This window comes from Ovis aries, chromosome 18 (assembly GCF_016772045.2).
Source record: "Ovis aries strain OAR_USU_Benz2616 breed Rambouillet chromosome 18, ARS-UI_Ramb_v3.0, whole genome shotgun sequence".
Taxonomy (NCBI): domain Eukaryota; kingdom Metazoa; phylum Chordata; class Mammalia; order Artiodactyla; family Bovidae; genus Ovis; species Ovis aries.
The window spans coordinates 30,683,089-30,698,564 of record NC_056071.1 but is presented as its reverse complement, the minus strand read 5'-3'; the positions used below and the strand labels follow the sequence as shown (position 1 = coordinate 30,698,564).

Here is a 15,476-nt window from a genome sequence, read left to right as displayed (position 1 = left end):
GTGGGTGGGGTCAAGCAGAAATGGAGAGTCAGGTATTAATAGATCCAGGCTCAAATCAAAGTTAAGCCATGCACCTTCACCTCAGAGAGACTCACTTTCTCCATCTGTGAAGTGGGCATAATGCGAGGGGCTATGTGGAGGATTACATGAAATAGAGCAAGCCTGCCCTACAGCTTGGTGCTCACTTAATGCTGTTCCTGTCTCCTCCTTACTCTCCTCAACAACCCCCAAGCTAGTTACTTTTCTGTGTTTCAACCTCTCTGACTGCTCCCAGACAGCCCTCAACTCATTAGCAGAGAGAAAGTGATCAACTAACTCAAGAGCCAGTAAGTGGCTGGGGTCCTGACCCTTTTTTTCAGAAGACCCCTTGGTGATAGCGGGGAGGCCTGGGAAGTGGGGTGGGTTGATGGTGGTCTTGTGCAAGGACCTCAGAGGCACTGAAGCGGCCTCACTAGGCAGCAACAAGGAGGCCTATGAAGTGACTGTGGGAAGGGACAAAGACGAGCCACTCCTAAGGAGGGACTCCTGCCTGGCTGGCATAGGTCTGGAGTTAGAGACCCTTCCCTGCTGTGGGCCCTGTCCAGCTGCAGCCAGCAGCCGTCACTGAGCCTTTTTTGGCCTCTGGGCCATGAGGCCAGGTGTGGGAGAACTGGGTGAGAGGAAGAGCTGCAGGGAGACTTGCCCAGAGAGAGACAGGGCTGTGGAGGGGTGCTCCCCAGAGCCCTGCCCAGGGGTGGTGGTGTGCTTGTTACCTGGCAGGGCTTCCCATGGTCAGGAAAGGCAGGGGCCTCAGAAGAGTCCTGTACTGGGCTGGGCAGATGATGGTGGGCCCAGACCTCCCTCCAGGACCACTGCAGGAATCGGACTGTGGCTGTGGCAGGGTCCCAGCCCTCCTGACTCTGCTCACTGGGCCTGAGCCCTCCTCTAGAGGCAGCCACTTCAGAGTCCCAGGATTTCCAGGGCTCTGCAGGGGTCCAGGGGGGCGACTCCATGTGGAGGTAGAGGGGCTCCCCCTAGGGCCGGGGCTTCTTTCAGATCTTCTCGCAGGGAACATCCCTACAGTGATGTTGCAGGGAGGGTATGACTCGCTCCATTTTATGGATGGGGAGACTGAGGCCCAGGAAGGTTAAGAGATATGATTAGCATTTAGGTCATCTGATTCCAAGGACAGTTCCTTTTCCTCAGTGGCAAACTGGTGGCTCCAGGGGTGAGGGGAGGGGATGTCTAGAGGGTGGGATACTGTGGAAAGTACTGCCTCATTAGGAGGACTCAGAGTGCCTGTCCTAGGATTTGATTCCCGGTTTTAGCACCCCCAGGGGTCCGGTGGAGCTCTGCCCTGAAGCCCCACAGGGCTGACGGTGGTGGGCAGCAGCTCATCTTGCAAGGGGGAGGCTCAGAGAGGCAACCACAGCCCCTCTCGGGATCATATGGAAGGAGGAAGCTTGGCTCTGGGTTCAAACCCTAGGTCTGCTTGGCTAGGGTTCAAACCCTCACCCATAGGCTGAGTGACCTCTGACCAGCCACTTGGCCCCCGAGTCTCGGGGTCGCCTCCAACATCAGGCACACAGTAGGTTCCCCCATGCTTCCCCCTCCTTCTGCCCACTTTCTGCGCTGACGCGTGGAGGTGGATAATGACTGAGGGTGTGATTTCTCTCCAAGATATTTTCACTTTAATAGGAGACTTTTATGCCTCTGAACCCCAAAGGAACGATGTTTCCCTTTAATGGTGACATTTCAGGCGTGGTGGCAGCTGTGGGAAGATGCTGGGGTGGGGGCTTGCCTGGTTCCTGGGCCGTCGCATGCAGCTCCTTCTCCGGCCCTTTTCCGCCCCCACCCCCTTCCCCGAGGTTCCCTCCGCTCTGTTCATGGCAGGTCAGCATCTCGTTAATTTGATTGAGGGATTTGTTCCGAGCATACTTGCCCATCAGTTTGGTGAAAGCCCGGCCTGGGAATTGGCCGACATTGTGCGGCAGCCAGGGCCAGGCTGGCCTCTGCTCTTCCAGGAAGTAAGGGGTCACCAGCCCAAGAATAATTAACAGGCGCACAGCAGGAGTGATTAACCCGGGGAGGGAACCTGAAGGTCTGGTGCTTGGGAGGGTCTCCAGGGACAGATCTTATCTGGTCATGAATCCGGACCCTTAGGACCTGCCTATTCTCTGACTTGGACTCACTGTGAACCACTCAGTCCACTCAGTGACCATGAGCCCTGGGTGCCTGCCATGGTGTGGCCATTTTGTTGTGGCTAGAGAGGGGAACAGAGGAACAGAAGGATCCAGGATTAGTGTTCTGGAGAGCCCTGCGCCTGGGGATGGGGGCAAACTCAGCAGAACTTAAAGGCAGGGAGGGTTTGGAAGGGCCCCTGGAGAGTAGAGTCTAAGGGAGTGGACACGTGGGCTTTGGCTGGAGGCCTGGGTTTTAGTCTAGGTTCTGCATTTGGCTTCATATGTGACCTTGGGTAAGTTGCTGCTCTCTCTGAGCCTCAGTTTTCCAGTCTGTGCAATGGGAGTTTTGGTCCGGACCAGCTAATCTCTGCACCTCTCCTGTACCCTCCATCCCTGATTCTAGGAGAGCTTAAGGAAAGGGCTGAGCCTGAGGCTTGGGGATGAGGGTGGTCCCAGAGCACAAGGAGCTGGAGAGGGGTGGGAGGCAGATGTATGTGCTGCCATCCACTGCGGCTGGCACAGTCATTAAGCATCTCTAAGACGGATATACCCCCCAGTTCACCTGGTGTGCAGGTCTCAGGATTTATTTCTTACTGAATGGTATCATCCATCACGGTGGCTTTGCTGCCAGCGAGCGCGGCGTCTTGCCTGAGTTTCCTGCAGGGTAGGGTGCCTTGTTATCCTCCAGGCAGGGCTCACCTCCCCGCCAGCCAGCCGTGCTTCTACACCTGATGGCCCTTTCCTCAGGGACTGGGGCAGCTCTGCCCTCTAGATCTGCTTTAGTCCTCAACCGGACTGCAGGTTCAAGGTGCTCCAAAGGATGCTGGGCAATCTGGGCTGGCTTCTTGGAGGCGGTAGCAGTGCTGACTCTGGACCTGAGAAAATAGCTGAGCAGGAATTGGACAGGTGGAGAGACAAGTAGGTGCTTTCAGCCTTGGGGTTGGGTGAGGGATGGGAGACCATGGCACGAAGTGGAGGAGGTCCCTCACTCGCACCCATGTTCCTTATGAAGGGCCCATAGGAGTGTTACTGACCGACTGACTTATCCTGACCCAGTTCTTGTAATCTGCTCTTTCAAACTCAGGTACTCTATGTCCTCAGGTGTCTCAGGAACCATTAGGTGACCCTACACTGGTCTCCATTCACACAGCATCTCCACAACTTCTCTGTGCCTTGGTTTCCTCCAAGACAAGGCGGGTAATGAGAATACCTACTTCATCGTGTTATTGTACTGATTAAATGAGTTTATACATGTAAAGGGGCTTCCCAGGCGGCGCTAGTGGTAAAGGACCCACCTGCCAACGCACAAGACATAAGAGATGCAGGTTCAGTCCCTAGGAAGATCCCCTCGAGGAGGGCATGGCAACCCACACCAGTATTCTTGCCTGGAGAATCCCCAAGGACCGAGGAGCCTGGTGGGCTGCCGGTCCATCGTGTCACAAAGAGTCAGACACGACTGAAAGGCCTGAGCGCGCACACACGCACGCGTGCATGTAAGGTCATAGAACGAACCTGAGTGCGTTGTAGCTGTTAAATAAAAGTTAGCTGCTGTTGTTTTTGTTACTGAGGCTCAGAGAGAGTGGGGGACTTGCCTGTGGACATGGCTCATGATGAAGGTCCAGGATTCATACCAAGGCCTGTTTAATTCCAAACCTCTGCTCTCACCTCTGCTCTGGGCTTCCCCGGTGTCTCACAGACGTGTCTGGTGTGCAACCAGTGTTGAAGTCTGCCTGGAGGTGTTGGACCAGCCAGTCTATAGCACATTCACTTCCCTTTCAAGGACCTTGTCTGTCTTACTTACTGAGGACTCTCAGGGCCTGGCGCATAACAGGTGCTCAAGAAATACTTGTTGATTGTCTGGCTGCATAAATGAAAGTAGGGAGGGCCCCCACCTGCTCCCGGAGCCTACAGTGCTCACTGCCTGAGCTCCTCAGAGCCCACCTTTCCTGCTTGGTTGGGAGGGAATGACCCCCACCCCCAGGCTCACAGGAGCACCCCCTCCAGCTGGCCCCCTGCCTTGCTGCTTCCCTCCCCCAGCAGCAGCCTGGGTTTTTTTCCCTTCTACTCTGCCCCCCACCTGCAATCACCCCAAATCTTCAGTCTCCCTCCTGCCTCCCTCTGTCCTCCCCGCTTACTCTTTACAAAGAGAGTAGCTCCTGAAGTCGATGCCTTTGCCTCTGCTTTTACATCGAACTGTAATTTGGCTATCTGAAGGGAGAGAGAAAAGAGAATCACATCTCACCCCGTGCCCAGAGAAGCCTGTCTGCAGAAGAAGGATTGGAGAAGACCCTGCCAACCCAGTTTAGGCTGGGGCTCCTTAGGCAGGGCACAGGGCACAGGCCTGACCCAGGAAGCCTCAGCTCTGCCCCCACCCCCAGTCATCTGTGCCCTTTGAGCCCCTCAACTCCACCTTGGGGTATTGGGGTCATGTGCCCCCTTTCACAGGGAAGATGTGAAAGGTGCTGTCTGTCTGCTGCCCCGTTCCTGGGCTCCCCACTAGCCCTCTCTCCCTACCCTGTGGGCCCTGGTGAAGGTGATGGTCGTGGGTGCAACTGATGAGAGAAGGAAGCCAGAGAGGATTAGGGGTTGCCCAAATCCCCCAACGAGACCCTCCTGGCTGGGGAGGCTGGTAGGGAGGTTGGGGAAGTTCCAGGGACAGCCAGGTCACCAAGGAGAGGTGGCCTAGGTGTCCTGTTTGTGCACTGACGGGTCTTTCTTCCATCTCCCACTGTGCGCCCCCCCTTTGCACGGGTGTTGTAGGAGCACGTGAAAACAGGTTGGTGGGGAAGGCCAACCCCTGTTGTGCCTGGGACCGTGGGATCTGCTTGGTCATATACTGACCCACACTCAGCCCCTGAGACTTCGTCCACCTGTAGCTGTCTTCTGCTCACCTGCTGGACTGGCAGCGCCCTTTCCTCCCCTCTCTGCCCTGGGTGAGACCATGTGTGTGTGTGTCTCACGCTCCTTGGAGAGACCTGCCAACCCCTGCAGTTTGGTTCCCCTGCTTGCCTCGTGACCTCAGCTCTCTGATGGGCTGGATAAAAGTTATGATTCTGTGCATCACCTGGTTGTCTCTCATTGTTGGACTGGGAGCAAGATGCTGTGTCCTTGATTCAACCTTGTTCTCCTCTCTGAAATGCGGATGCCCACACCCGCCTCGGAGGGCTGCTGGGAGGGAAGGTGAGCTGCTGTGTCAGGCCCTGGCCCCCCTGCCCTGTGGTGCCTCCTCAAGCCCCTGTTTGCTGTGACTCTGTTCCCCAGAGGCCCCGGGCAGAAGGTGCAGTGATGGGCAGGGACGACTTTGGCCGGACTGGCTGGGAGACCATGATGGGGGACCAGCCTGGGCCTTCTCACCCCTCAGAGGCTTAGGAAAAAGTGTTCAGCTCCACACATGCCCAACGGCAGGTTTTCTGGCCTGACCAGAGCTGGGCCTGGGAGGCTCAGACAGGTCAATCAGCATCCTTGGAGCGGCCCCTCTGTTTTGGCCTCACATCTGCCAGTAACTGGCTGAGCCCCACTCCTCTGCTTGGATCAGCCCATGAGCTACTGGGCACAGACGGTGATGCCCAATATTTCCATCCACCTGGCATTCAGGCTCTGCCCACTGAGTATGGCCCGAGCCTCTCTCTGCCCCTTCTCCCACCAGACTCCCCCTCTGTCTCAACCCTGATTCCTCCCAGCCCTGCTCCTCTCTGGGTTCAGCTGAGGTCTTAGGAAGCCTTGTGTTTGGACGTTCTGGGCAAGGCTTCCCTGGTATGTGTGGGGACCAGGCTTCAGGCCCTAGCAGCAGGCCAGGCTGGTTACATTGAGCTTCCTGTACCTGCAGCCGGCCCTGGTGCCCGCAGAGCCCGCAGCCCCAGGGGGCTGCGCTGGAGAAGTTGAGGCAGGAAGCCACTTGCCTGTAGAACCACAAGGTCAGGCTGGGCCGTTCTGTTTCTTCCTGGCAGGGGTGGGCCCTGGGGAGAGAGGCTGGCCACACTACCATCTGTGGGAGCTGTGGCCTGCCCCTCTTGGGTGGCCAGGCTTGGTTTCCAGGGCTGCCTGGGAGATGCGGGAAGAGCAGGCAGTTTCAGGGGCCTTCCTGGATAAGAGCTCTTCACCTCTACTGTGTCCCTGGGCCCGGCAGGCTGGGACCTCAGGGCCCCAACGTGAAGGACAGAAAGCCTGAGACTGGCCAGGGGTTTTTCAGAACAGCCTCTCAGGGCAATATGGTAGGAGGGTAAGGGGATGGTTTTTTCCAAGGTTCAGGATGGAGTGGGTTGACTGTGTTTCCAGGAGCCTGACCAAGCCAGAAACGCTAGGTGGGGGCAAAGAAACAGACCTGCTGGAGGTTCTTCCCTCACCTGGGGCGACCTGCTGCCTGAAGCGCCTTTCCTGGCCCAGCAAACATCTCCTTAGAGAACCACTTTGGCTGCCTCTTCCCTCCCCAGCTCAGGTTTGGACTCTCCAGGCTTCCATCCCCCATCCACGGGCCACATGGGGTGGTACCTGCCTGCCTACTGGCCTGTGAGCTCTTCTAATAGGGGTTGAGGCATCTCAGGTGGCACTAGTGGTAAGGAACCCGCCTGCCAATGCAGGAGACTTAAGAGACATGGGTTCAATCCCTGGGTCAAGAAGATCCCCTGAAGAAGGAAATGGCAACCCACTCCAGTATTCCAGGCTCCAGGAGGAGCCTGCTGGTATACGGCCCATAGAGTCTCAAAGAGTCGGACATGACTGAAGCGACTTAGCACGCACAGTACTGGAAATGGGTGCCGGTGGACCATGACTGCTTAAGGACCTTTGGACGGCATCCCACCTGCCTCTGTTGCTTCGTAGAAGCTCTCTGAGCCTCAGTTTCCCCCTTTCCATTGTGACTTCTTAAGGCCTACAGCTTAGTGATCAGCCTAGGCTTTGGGGTGCCCGCCTCCTCGGGCCTTTCCTGAGCTACTCTGTCTCTGCTGCCCTGGATCCCTGCCATCCCCCATGCCCCAGCTTCTATTGTCCACATTCTTCTTTATTCAGAGCCCTGATCCACCTCTTCAGGAAGCTCTCTCTGATGCCTTCAGCCATCACTGATCTGAGCCGGAATCTTCTGATGGTGTCCCAGTTGCTCCCTTCTACTTGCCACACACTGCTGGCCATGTGTGGGGCTCTGGCTGCACAGAGACTGCTCAGCATGACTCATGTGAGCAGGGGGTCTGCAGAATCCCGCAGGCAGGGTGGGGAGGCCCTGGGGTAGGAGCCCCTGCCCAGGGGCTGATGAGGCAACATTTGAGGACTTCCCTGGTGGTTCAGACGGTAAGGCGTCTGCCTACAATGTGGGAGACCCGGGTTCAATCCCTGGGTCGGGGAGATCTCCTGGAGAAGGGAACGGCAACCCACTCCAGTATTCTTTCCGCCACTCCCCCTCACCCGCTGCCTCCCAAACAGTGGCTCAAATAAATATTTGGACTTCCCTGGTGGCTCAGAAGGTAAAGCATCTGTCTACAATGCGGGAGACCTGGGTTTGATCCCTGGGTTGGGAAGATCCCCTGGAGAAGGAAATGGCAGTCCACTCCAGGACTGTTGCCTGGAAAATCCCATGGACAGAGGAGCCTGGTGGGCTACAGTCCATGGTCGCAAAGAGTTGGACACGACTGAGCGACTTCACTTTCACTTTCACTTTGAAGGAGGAGCTGGAGATGAGGGGAGTCTTGGGGTCAGAGTCCTGGCTAGAAAGGGACTTGACTGTCAGGTAGGGAATTATGGGATCTGGCCTCCCTTTGCAGGTAGAGAGCCCAGGGAAGAAGCGCCCCCACCACCAACATTGGGTCTGAGAGCAGACCCTCCTGATAATGCCTGGAACCCTCCACCCACACCCTCTGCTCTTCTACTTGTCCTTAGATTTCTGCTCTAAGGATGCTATCTCAGGCAAGCCTCCCCTGACCTCTGTCTATGCTCTCAGAGTGCCCCCGCCCTGCCCCGCCCCAACCAGTGTGACCACTGATTGCTCACAAGGCTTTCGGGCCACTGAGGGCAGGAATCAGAAGGGACTGGTTGTCCCTTGGGTCCCCAGCTGCCAGTCCAATGCTCGGCACAGAGTAGGTGCTCAATAAATCTTGATTGATTGTGTGGACATATGTCGCAGCACAGAGCCAAGAGTCTCAGGCAGGAGGGTGGGGTTGACTTGGGATGGGGAGGCATGGACCTCCAGTGAGGGGCAAAACCTGGGTCCCAGTTGGAGCTGGGCTTCTTTTGTACGTCTTTAGGCGGCTCTTTAAGAGCCCTTTGCCGGAACAAAAGTCGTCTCTGGCAGCGCCTCAGTGGGCGGGCTAGGCCTCGCGGCTCCCTTTGGAAATGCTTTGCGAAGAGGGGGTCTGAGCCAACTTGTCACCCCCAGGCTGGCTGGTGACTCTAGGGAGTGGGGACGGCCATGGGTGTGGGGCTGTGGGAGGCAGGGCCATTGGCCGATCCAGTCCTGACCTCAACGAAATTATTTTTAAAACCTGCGAGAGAAAGGGGATATTTTTAACCTTTGTTCCATCAAGGCATCCCAAGGGAAAAAGAAGGGGGAAGTAGGCAGATGGAGAATTGGGAGAGGGGCATGAACAGAGGCGGGGGCTTCCAGGGGGGGATGAGCAGCCCCAGAGAACCCTGAGGATGAGCTTTTTTGTCCCCAGCCCTTTTAAATTTTTTAAAAGCTCCAAACAGCAAGAAGGACAGTGGAGTTCATTATATCGAGTTATCTCCTCCGTTTCAGGCAAAGATCAATCTTCTGAGTCTTGCAGCTCCGAGGGGGAAGAGAAGAGAAAGAAAACGGGAGGCGAAGGAAAAAAACTCCCTGGACCAATTTCCGCTGGCTAACACGATTACTTGGCTGCCTGGCAGCAGCGCCAGCTGTTGGCAGCCATCCTGGCCCCCCGCCAGTCGAGCTCAGTTGCCGGCCGCCCCCCAAGGCTCCCTCCTGAATGGGACAGGTTGGCAGGTGTGAGGAACTCAGTTCCCCCCTGGGGCAGGGGCTGCTGGGCTTGGCATGCCAGGGAGGCCCCAGGCCCTGCTGCTCTCCAGCGTGCATCCGCCACTCCAGCTGGCTTTGTCTCAGCTTTGCGCCCACCTCCCTGCCTTTGCTCAGAGGGTCCTGCCCTGCCGGGTCTGCCTTCTGGCTCCTTCCTGCTTCATATGGGAGCAGGTTGTGTAGGAAACAGAAGCACAGGCTTTGGAATCAGATAGAGCTGCCTCTGCCTACTCATTCATTCATTCATTCATCAGGTATCTACTGAGTGCTCTGTGTCGAGTACCGCACATGATAAGAGGTGGATGTAGAGGTGAGTAAGATGCATACGGTCCCTCCCTGCCTTACTGGGTTCATCTTACGATGAGGAGCTGCATGAACAACAAAGAGTAAATCAACGAGATAATGTCAGATAGGGATAAAGTCTGGGGCTTCCCTGGAGGCTCAGCAGTAAAGAATCTGCCTGCAATGCAGGAAACCTGTGTTTGATCCCTGGGTTGGGAAGATCCCCTGGAGGAGGGCATGGCAACCCACTGCAGTATTCTTGCCTGGAGAATCCTATGGACAGAGGAGCCTGGCGGGCTGCAGTCATGGGGTTGCAAAGAGTCAGACATGACTGAAGCGACTAAACAGCAGCAGCAGGGATAAAGTCCATGAACGATGGGAGAGGTTGGGGTGGCTGGGGGTGATCAGGGAAGATAAAGGAGGTCCCATTTGAACAGGATGATAAGAAGGCCTGAGCAAATAGCATTCTGGGCAGAAGGAGCAGCGATGACAGGGTCCCTGAAACTGGCTGGTGTGGGAGGGGGCCAGATTATGGTTCAAGGTGAATTCTGAGCTGTGGTGGGCAGACTTTGAACAGTCTGGACTTGATTCTGTCTGCCACGGAAACCCCTTGCATATGGCTGGAGAGCGAAGGATTCTGTCTGTACCGTTATGTGGCTGCTGTGATAGTTTGGGACCAGGGTGGGATCAGGGAACCCGGAGAGGCAGGAGGGTGCTGCAGTTATCCAGGCAAGGGCTGATGAGGGCAAGAGCAGAGGAACAGGGGAAGCAGGAAGGTTTGGGAAGTATTTCTGGGGTGGTACTGACCTGGAGTGTTGATGCCTTGGGTGTGGGGTGAGGCAGAGAGGAGTCAAGGCTTGAGGGAGATGTAATTTTGGGGATAAAAATTAAGAGTTCTGTTTTGGACAGGTCTCTTAGATGAGCAAGTGGAGATGACAAATAGGCCTGTGGATACACGCAGCTGGTGCTCAGGAGAGAGCTGGGGCTGGAGAGAGACTGGGGGCGTGGCTGGATTTAAAGCTACAGAGACCAGGTGAGAGCAGGGAATGTAGACAGGAGAGAGCAGAGAGCCCTGCCAGCCCTGGGGCCTTGGATGTTTGGAGGCAGTTTGGGTGAGAAGGGAGGAAAGCCTGGGAGCACAACCAGGAGAGGCTGAACCCTGGGAGCTCAGAGATAAAGTGTTTCCTGTCGGAGGAATCAGTTAGCCGCATCAGGGTGACTGCTGGGTTTGGCAAAACAGAGGTTTCTGGGGACCTTGAGAAGAGCAGTTTTGTGGAGTGACGGAGTGGAAGCACAACTGGAGAGGGAGTGAGGGAGAGCTGGAAGTGAGGGAGTGGAGGCTGAGGCGCTGAGTAGGGACTGCTCTAAATGGGACCTTTGCTGTAAATGGGAGCAGGAAGATGGAAGGGCATGTGGGTCATGTGGGTTGAGGAACCTCTCTCCCTCTCGCCCTCCCTTTTTCCCTCCTTCTCTCTCTTCCTCCGTAATATCAAAGAAAATCGATATGTTCTTTATCAGATGTGTGAGCTTGGGCAAGAAAGTTAACCTCTCGGAGCCTCCATTTCACATCTGCAAAATAGAAATGACAACCCAGATGTTACTGGATCTGGCAACTAGTACGTACTCAATAAATAGGAATTGTTCTTCAGTAGGCATTCACCTGGGGAAATAGTCAGCCTGGCGTTGGCACAGACATTTTTGGAGGACAATTTGGCGGTGTATCCAAATTTAAAATGTGTATACCCTGAGATCTCACCCCTGTGGTCCGGGGGTTAGGACTCCACACTTCCACTGCAGGGAGCGTGGATTTGATCCCTGATTGGGGAACTAAGAAATACTCCCCCTGTAAGAAAAAAGTAAGGTGTGTACACCTTTTGACCTATTTTTTAGGAATGCATGTGTATAAAGAGGCAGGCTTTTTCCTAGCAATGGAAATAAAAGATTGGAACCCCATAAGCACTCATCCTGGGAGGTCTGATTAAGTAGGTGAGAGTTTGTCCTTGAGTGGAGTTCCTCCATGTAGCACTGAGCATGGGACGGGAGGGGCTCCATTTGGAGCACAGACACTGGTGTTCATGTGCTCAGCCACTCCCTAGGCTGGATGTTCTTGGGCAGGTTACTCTGCAGTTTGGTTTTCTCCCCTACAAATTAGGCTAACAGTAGCACCCATCTCGGAGAAGGCAATGGCATCCCACTCCAGTACTCTTGCCTGGAGAATCCCATGGACAGAGGAGCCTGGTGGGCTGCAGACCATGGGGTTGCTAAGAGTCGTCATGACTGAGCGACTTCACTTTCACTTTTCACTTTCATGCGTTGGAGAAGGAAATGGCAACCCACTCCAGTGTCCTTGCCTGGAGAATCCCAGGGACGGGGGAGCCTGGTGGGCTGCCGTCTGTGGGGTCGCACAGAGTTGGACACAACTGAAGCGACTTAGCAGCAGCAGCAGCAGCAGCAGCAGCAGCAGCAGCAGCAGCAGCAGCCATCTTGGGGAGGGGAGTGTTACGATAATTAAATGGGTTAATACATATGGTGCTCAACCCAGTATCTGGCCCATAGTAGGTGCTCAGTGAATACAAGCAGTGATCATTATCATCTTTATATATAGATGGGGAAAGTTCTCCAAAATCTATTAAGTGAAGAACCTGATTATACACCAGCACAGAGACTTTCCTGGTGTGTAACTTTGGGTTTGTTCTACATATAGACACTTGTGCACCTCTCAGTATGTCTGTGCAAATGCTTAGTGAAAGTTTCATACCAGATGGGCAGTCAGGACCTCTGGAGATGTGGTTGTGAGTGAGAATATGTTTACCCTATAGGTATCTGTATTTGAAGGGTTTCCTTGGTGGCTCAGCTGTAAAGAATCCTCCTGCAATGCACGAGATGTGGGTTCAATCCCTGGGTAGGGAAGATCCCCTGGAGAAGGAAACAGTAACCCACTGCAGTATTCTTGCCTGGGAAATCCCATGGACAGAGGAGCCTGGTGGGCTACAGTCCATGGGGTCATACAGAGTCGGACACGACTGAGCGACTAAACAGCAGCAGCAGCGTCGGTATCTGAAGCTCTTGAACAAGGGAAAGCTTTCATGTGCAGGCGCACCCCAGAGATATTGTGGGTTTGGTTCTAGACCCCCACAATACAATGAATATTGCAATAAAGCGAGTCACATGAAGTTTTTGGTCTCCCAGGGTACATAAAAGTTATGTTTACACTATATTACAGTCTATTAAGTAATAGCATTATGGCTGAAAAAATACAGGTACATACCTTAATTAAAAAATAGTTCATTGCTAAAAAAATTTTAACCATCATCTGAGCCTTCAGTGAGTCATAATCTTTTTGCTAGTGGAGGGTTTCAACTATTGCAAGAATTACCAAAAAGTGACACAGAGGCATGAAGCAAGCAAATGCTGTTGGAAAAATGGTGCTGATAGACTTACTCAATGCAGGGTTGGCACAAACCTTTCATTTGTAAAAACAATAACTATAAAGTGCAATAAAACAAGTAATTCCTATTACTTGTATAGGAATAAGACTACAATATGTAACGAAAGGTAAATTAGGCCTTTCTCTCCTCCAGGAAGCCTTACATGACTCCACTGGCCCATAGCCCAAACCTAGTAGACCTATAAGCCACATTTCCACACTCCTTGAGTCAGTGGTGTGTGCACATACGTGTGGTCTCGGTTAGCCTGTGAACTCCTTGAAGGTGTGGACTATGCACTTTGCAGGCCAGACACAACTAGACGAGCAGTTCTCAGTGTGATCCCCCAATGGCAGCATCAGCATCACCTGGGAGCTCCTTGGAAATGCTGATTCTCAGGCCCCGTCCTGGACCTGCTGAAATCAGAAACTCTGGGGGTGGGGGCCCAGCACATCGTGTTTTGACAGGCCCTCCAGGCACCTCTGATTCACCGACTGGTATTAATGGGGAAGACAAGGCCCAGTGAGGGGAGTGGGACTGCTCAGGGTTGTGGGGTAAACTGGTGACAAAGATGAGATGACCAGGTCAAGGTCCCACTTCGAGGTGAAAGAAAGGGCTTGGGTGCTCCCTCTGGCCACCATATCTGACCCCAGGAGGGAGAATCTGAGGCTCAATCCTATGTGTCCAGGGGCCAGAGAACCCACAGGTACAGGTAGGAGGGGACAGCTGCTCTCTGCTTCCGTGTGCGTCCCTCAGGGCCCACGTGGAGCTCGGGCCTGCAGCAGGAACCCTCCGGGATAACTCTGTCTCTCTGGAGGCCCCTCCGCAGCCGGCTGCAGCAGGGTACTTGACTTACAGAAAAGGGCATTCTTAACTCTGTGCAGTGAGTCTGGCACCCCTGGGCTGCCCAGTCTCCCGCTCCCTCTGTCCTGGGCTGTGGGCAGAGGCTTGGTGGGCTGGATCTCCAGACGGTCCTGTGGGTGAAGAGTCTGCAGGTCTCCATCTGACTGTGCTCTCACCCCTTCTCTGCTGCCTCTCTGCAGGTGTCCCTCTGAAGAGTCCCTGCGCCTGCTTCCACCCCCTAGAGGTAAGCAGTGGATGTCTGGGGTGGTGGATGAGGGGAAGACCAGAGGGTGAAATGTGTGCGGAGCAGGTTCCAGGGGAGTTGTCTCCCTCTGCTTGGCCCTCTCTGCTGTCTTTTCTTTCTTTCTCGTCTTCCGTCTCCCGGAGCCCCTGTCCTCCTCCAGCCATGATCCTGGGGGTGCTTCTGAGTTGCAGAATGCAGAAGGGGTTTGGGATCAGCTTTCAGGGAAGAAGAGAGGAGAGTGGTTCCTAGGTCGGATGGGGTGAGGCTTACTGATGCTGGGGAGCAGCTGCTGGGGTTTGGGAGCTGCTGGCCTAGGAACCAGTCAGGAGTGGGGCTCGGGGACCCTGGAGGTCCCTCACTGAGCAGGGGGCAGGGCTGTGGGCCTGCCTGTGGGGGACAAGCCAGGGCATGAGTTAGGCTGTGGGTGCTCTGGGTGGTCGAGCTCAGGCTTTGGGGGCCTGGCTGTGCTCTGCAATGAATAAGCATTTGGAGGACAGCGTTCTGGGGCCTGGAGAATGCTGTTTGATGAGGGGCTGCATGGACAGTCTGGGCAGAGCAGACGCTTTCCCTCCCCTCCCCCCAGTTTCTTGTGTCTCCTCGGACTTCAGCTCCAAGGAGGCTTTGCTGAGTGGATGATTTCTAGGAGGCCTCTGGCTCTAATTTGGCGTCAGGGGCCCCAGGGTGTCTGCTGAGTCAGTCTCGCCTCCATGCAAGGGAGGGAGCGGAGGAGTGTGAAGGGGGGGAGGTGGCACCATCCCCCACAGACCTTTCACAGCAATAGCAGCAGCCAGTGGGGAGCAGTGGGGGACCTGAGGGTAGGGTTCCCTGGTCCTCTACCCTCATCTGACAGTCTAGCCTTGCTGCACGCACAGGGTGGGGGTTCACTGGGATAACCATTTGGAATCCTGGCTTCCCCCCTTGTCTCTGTGACTCTTCCGCATTTCCCCATCTGTGTAAGGGGCCCCCCACAGTGCATCCTTCAGGGCATTGTGTTGTATAGAGAAGGCTGGCTACAGAGCCTAGAACACAGCTGATGCTCAGGATGTGTTAAAAGGCACATCAGTTATTCTTGCCTCTAGGACTGAGTTCTGTGAGCACAGAGCCTAGGGTCAGGCAAGGGGTGGGTCTGGTTATTGGGAAGAGTCTGCAGGACTCTGGGGAACAGAGGAGAACTCGGACACCCCTGCAAAGGCCAGCGCAGACTTCCTGCCGTTCTTGCGAGGAAAAACTCTGCCCAATGAACCCAGTCCAGGGAGACTGCCTGGAGGAGGGGTGTTAATTGTTATTAATTTGCCATGATTGGCCACCTCTTTCAAGTCTACAAGAAACATTTTTCACACTTTAATTAGCTCATTAATCTTAACAACAACTTGTGAGCAGGAGCAGTTTGTTCCCTTCCTAGAGGTGGAAATGCCAAGGCGGGGAGGTGGGGACAGGGCCCTGTTGGCCAAGCTAGGATCTGGCTCAGGTTCTCTCTCCAAGTTCTACAGTCTGCACATCACCCCTAGCTACTGCACACATTGCCTCCCAGTTTGGGGCCTCCC

At 54.9% G+C, this 15,476-nt stretch overlaps 1 protein-coding gene across 4 annotated transcripts in view; it reads left to right on the top strand.

Annotated features, from left to right (window-relative positions):
• Nucleotides 1–15,476, top strand: part of LINGO1 (leucine rich repeat and Ig domain containing 1) — a 214,038-nt gene that overhangs the window by 71,962 nt on the left and 126,600 nt on the right. For 2 of the 4 annotated variants that reach the window (XR_009597239.1, XM_042235203.2), the window contains one exon: nt 13,889–13,932. The exons of the other annotated variants lie outside the window; for them this stretch is intronic. The gene's annotated coding sequence lies outside the window, so the exon portion shown is untranslated. Of the gene's footprint in view, nt 1–13,888; nt 13,933–15,476 lie in introns of those variants that run through there. 4 annotated transcript variants of the gene reach the window in all.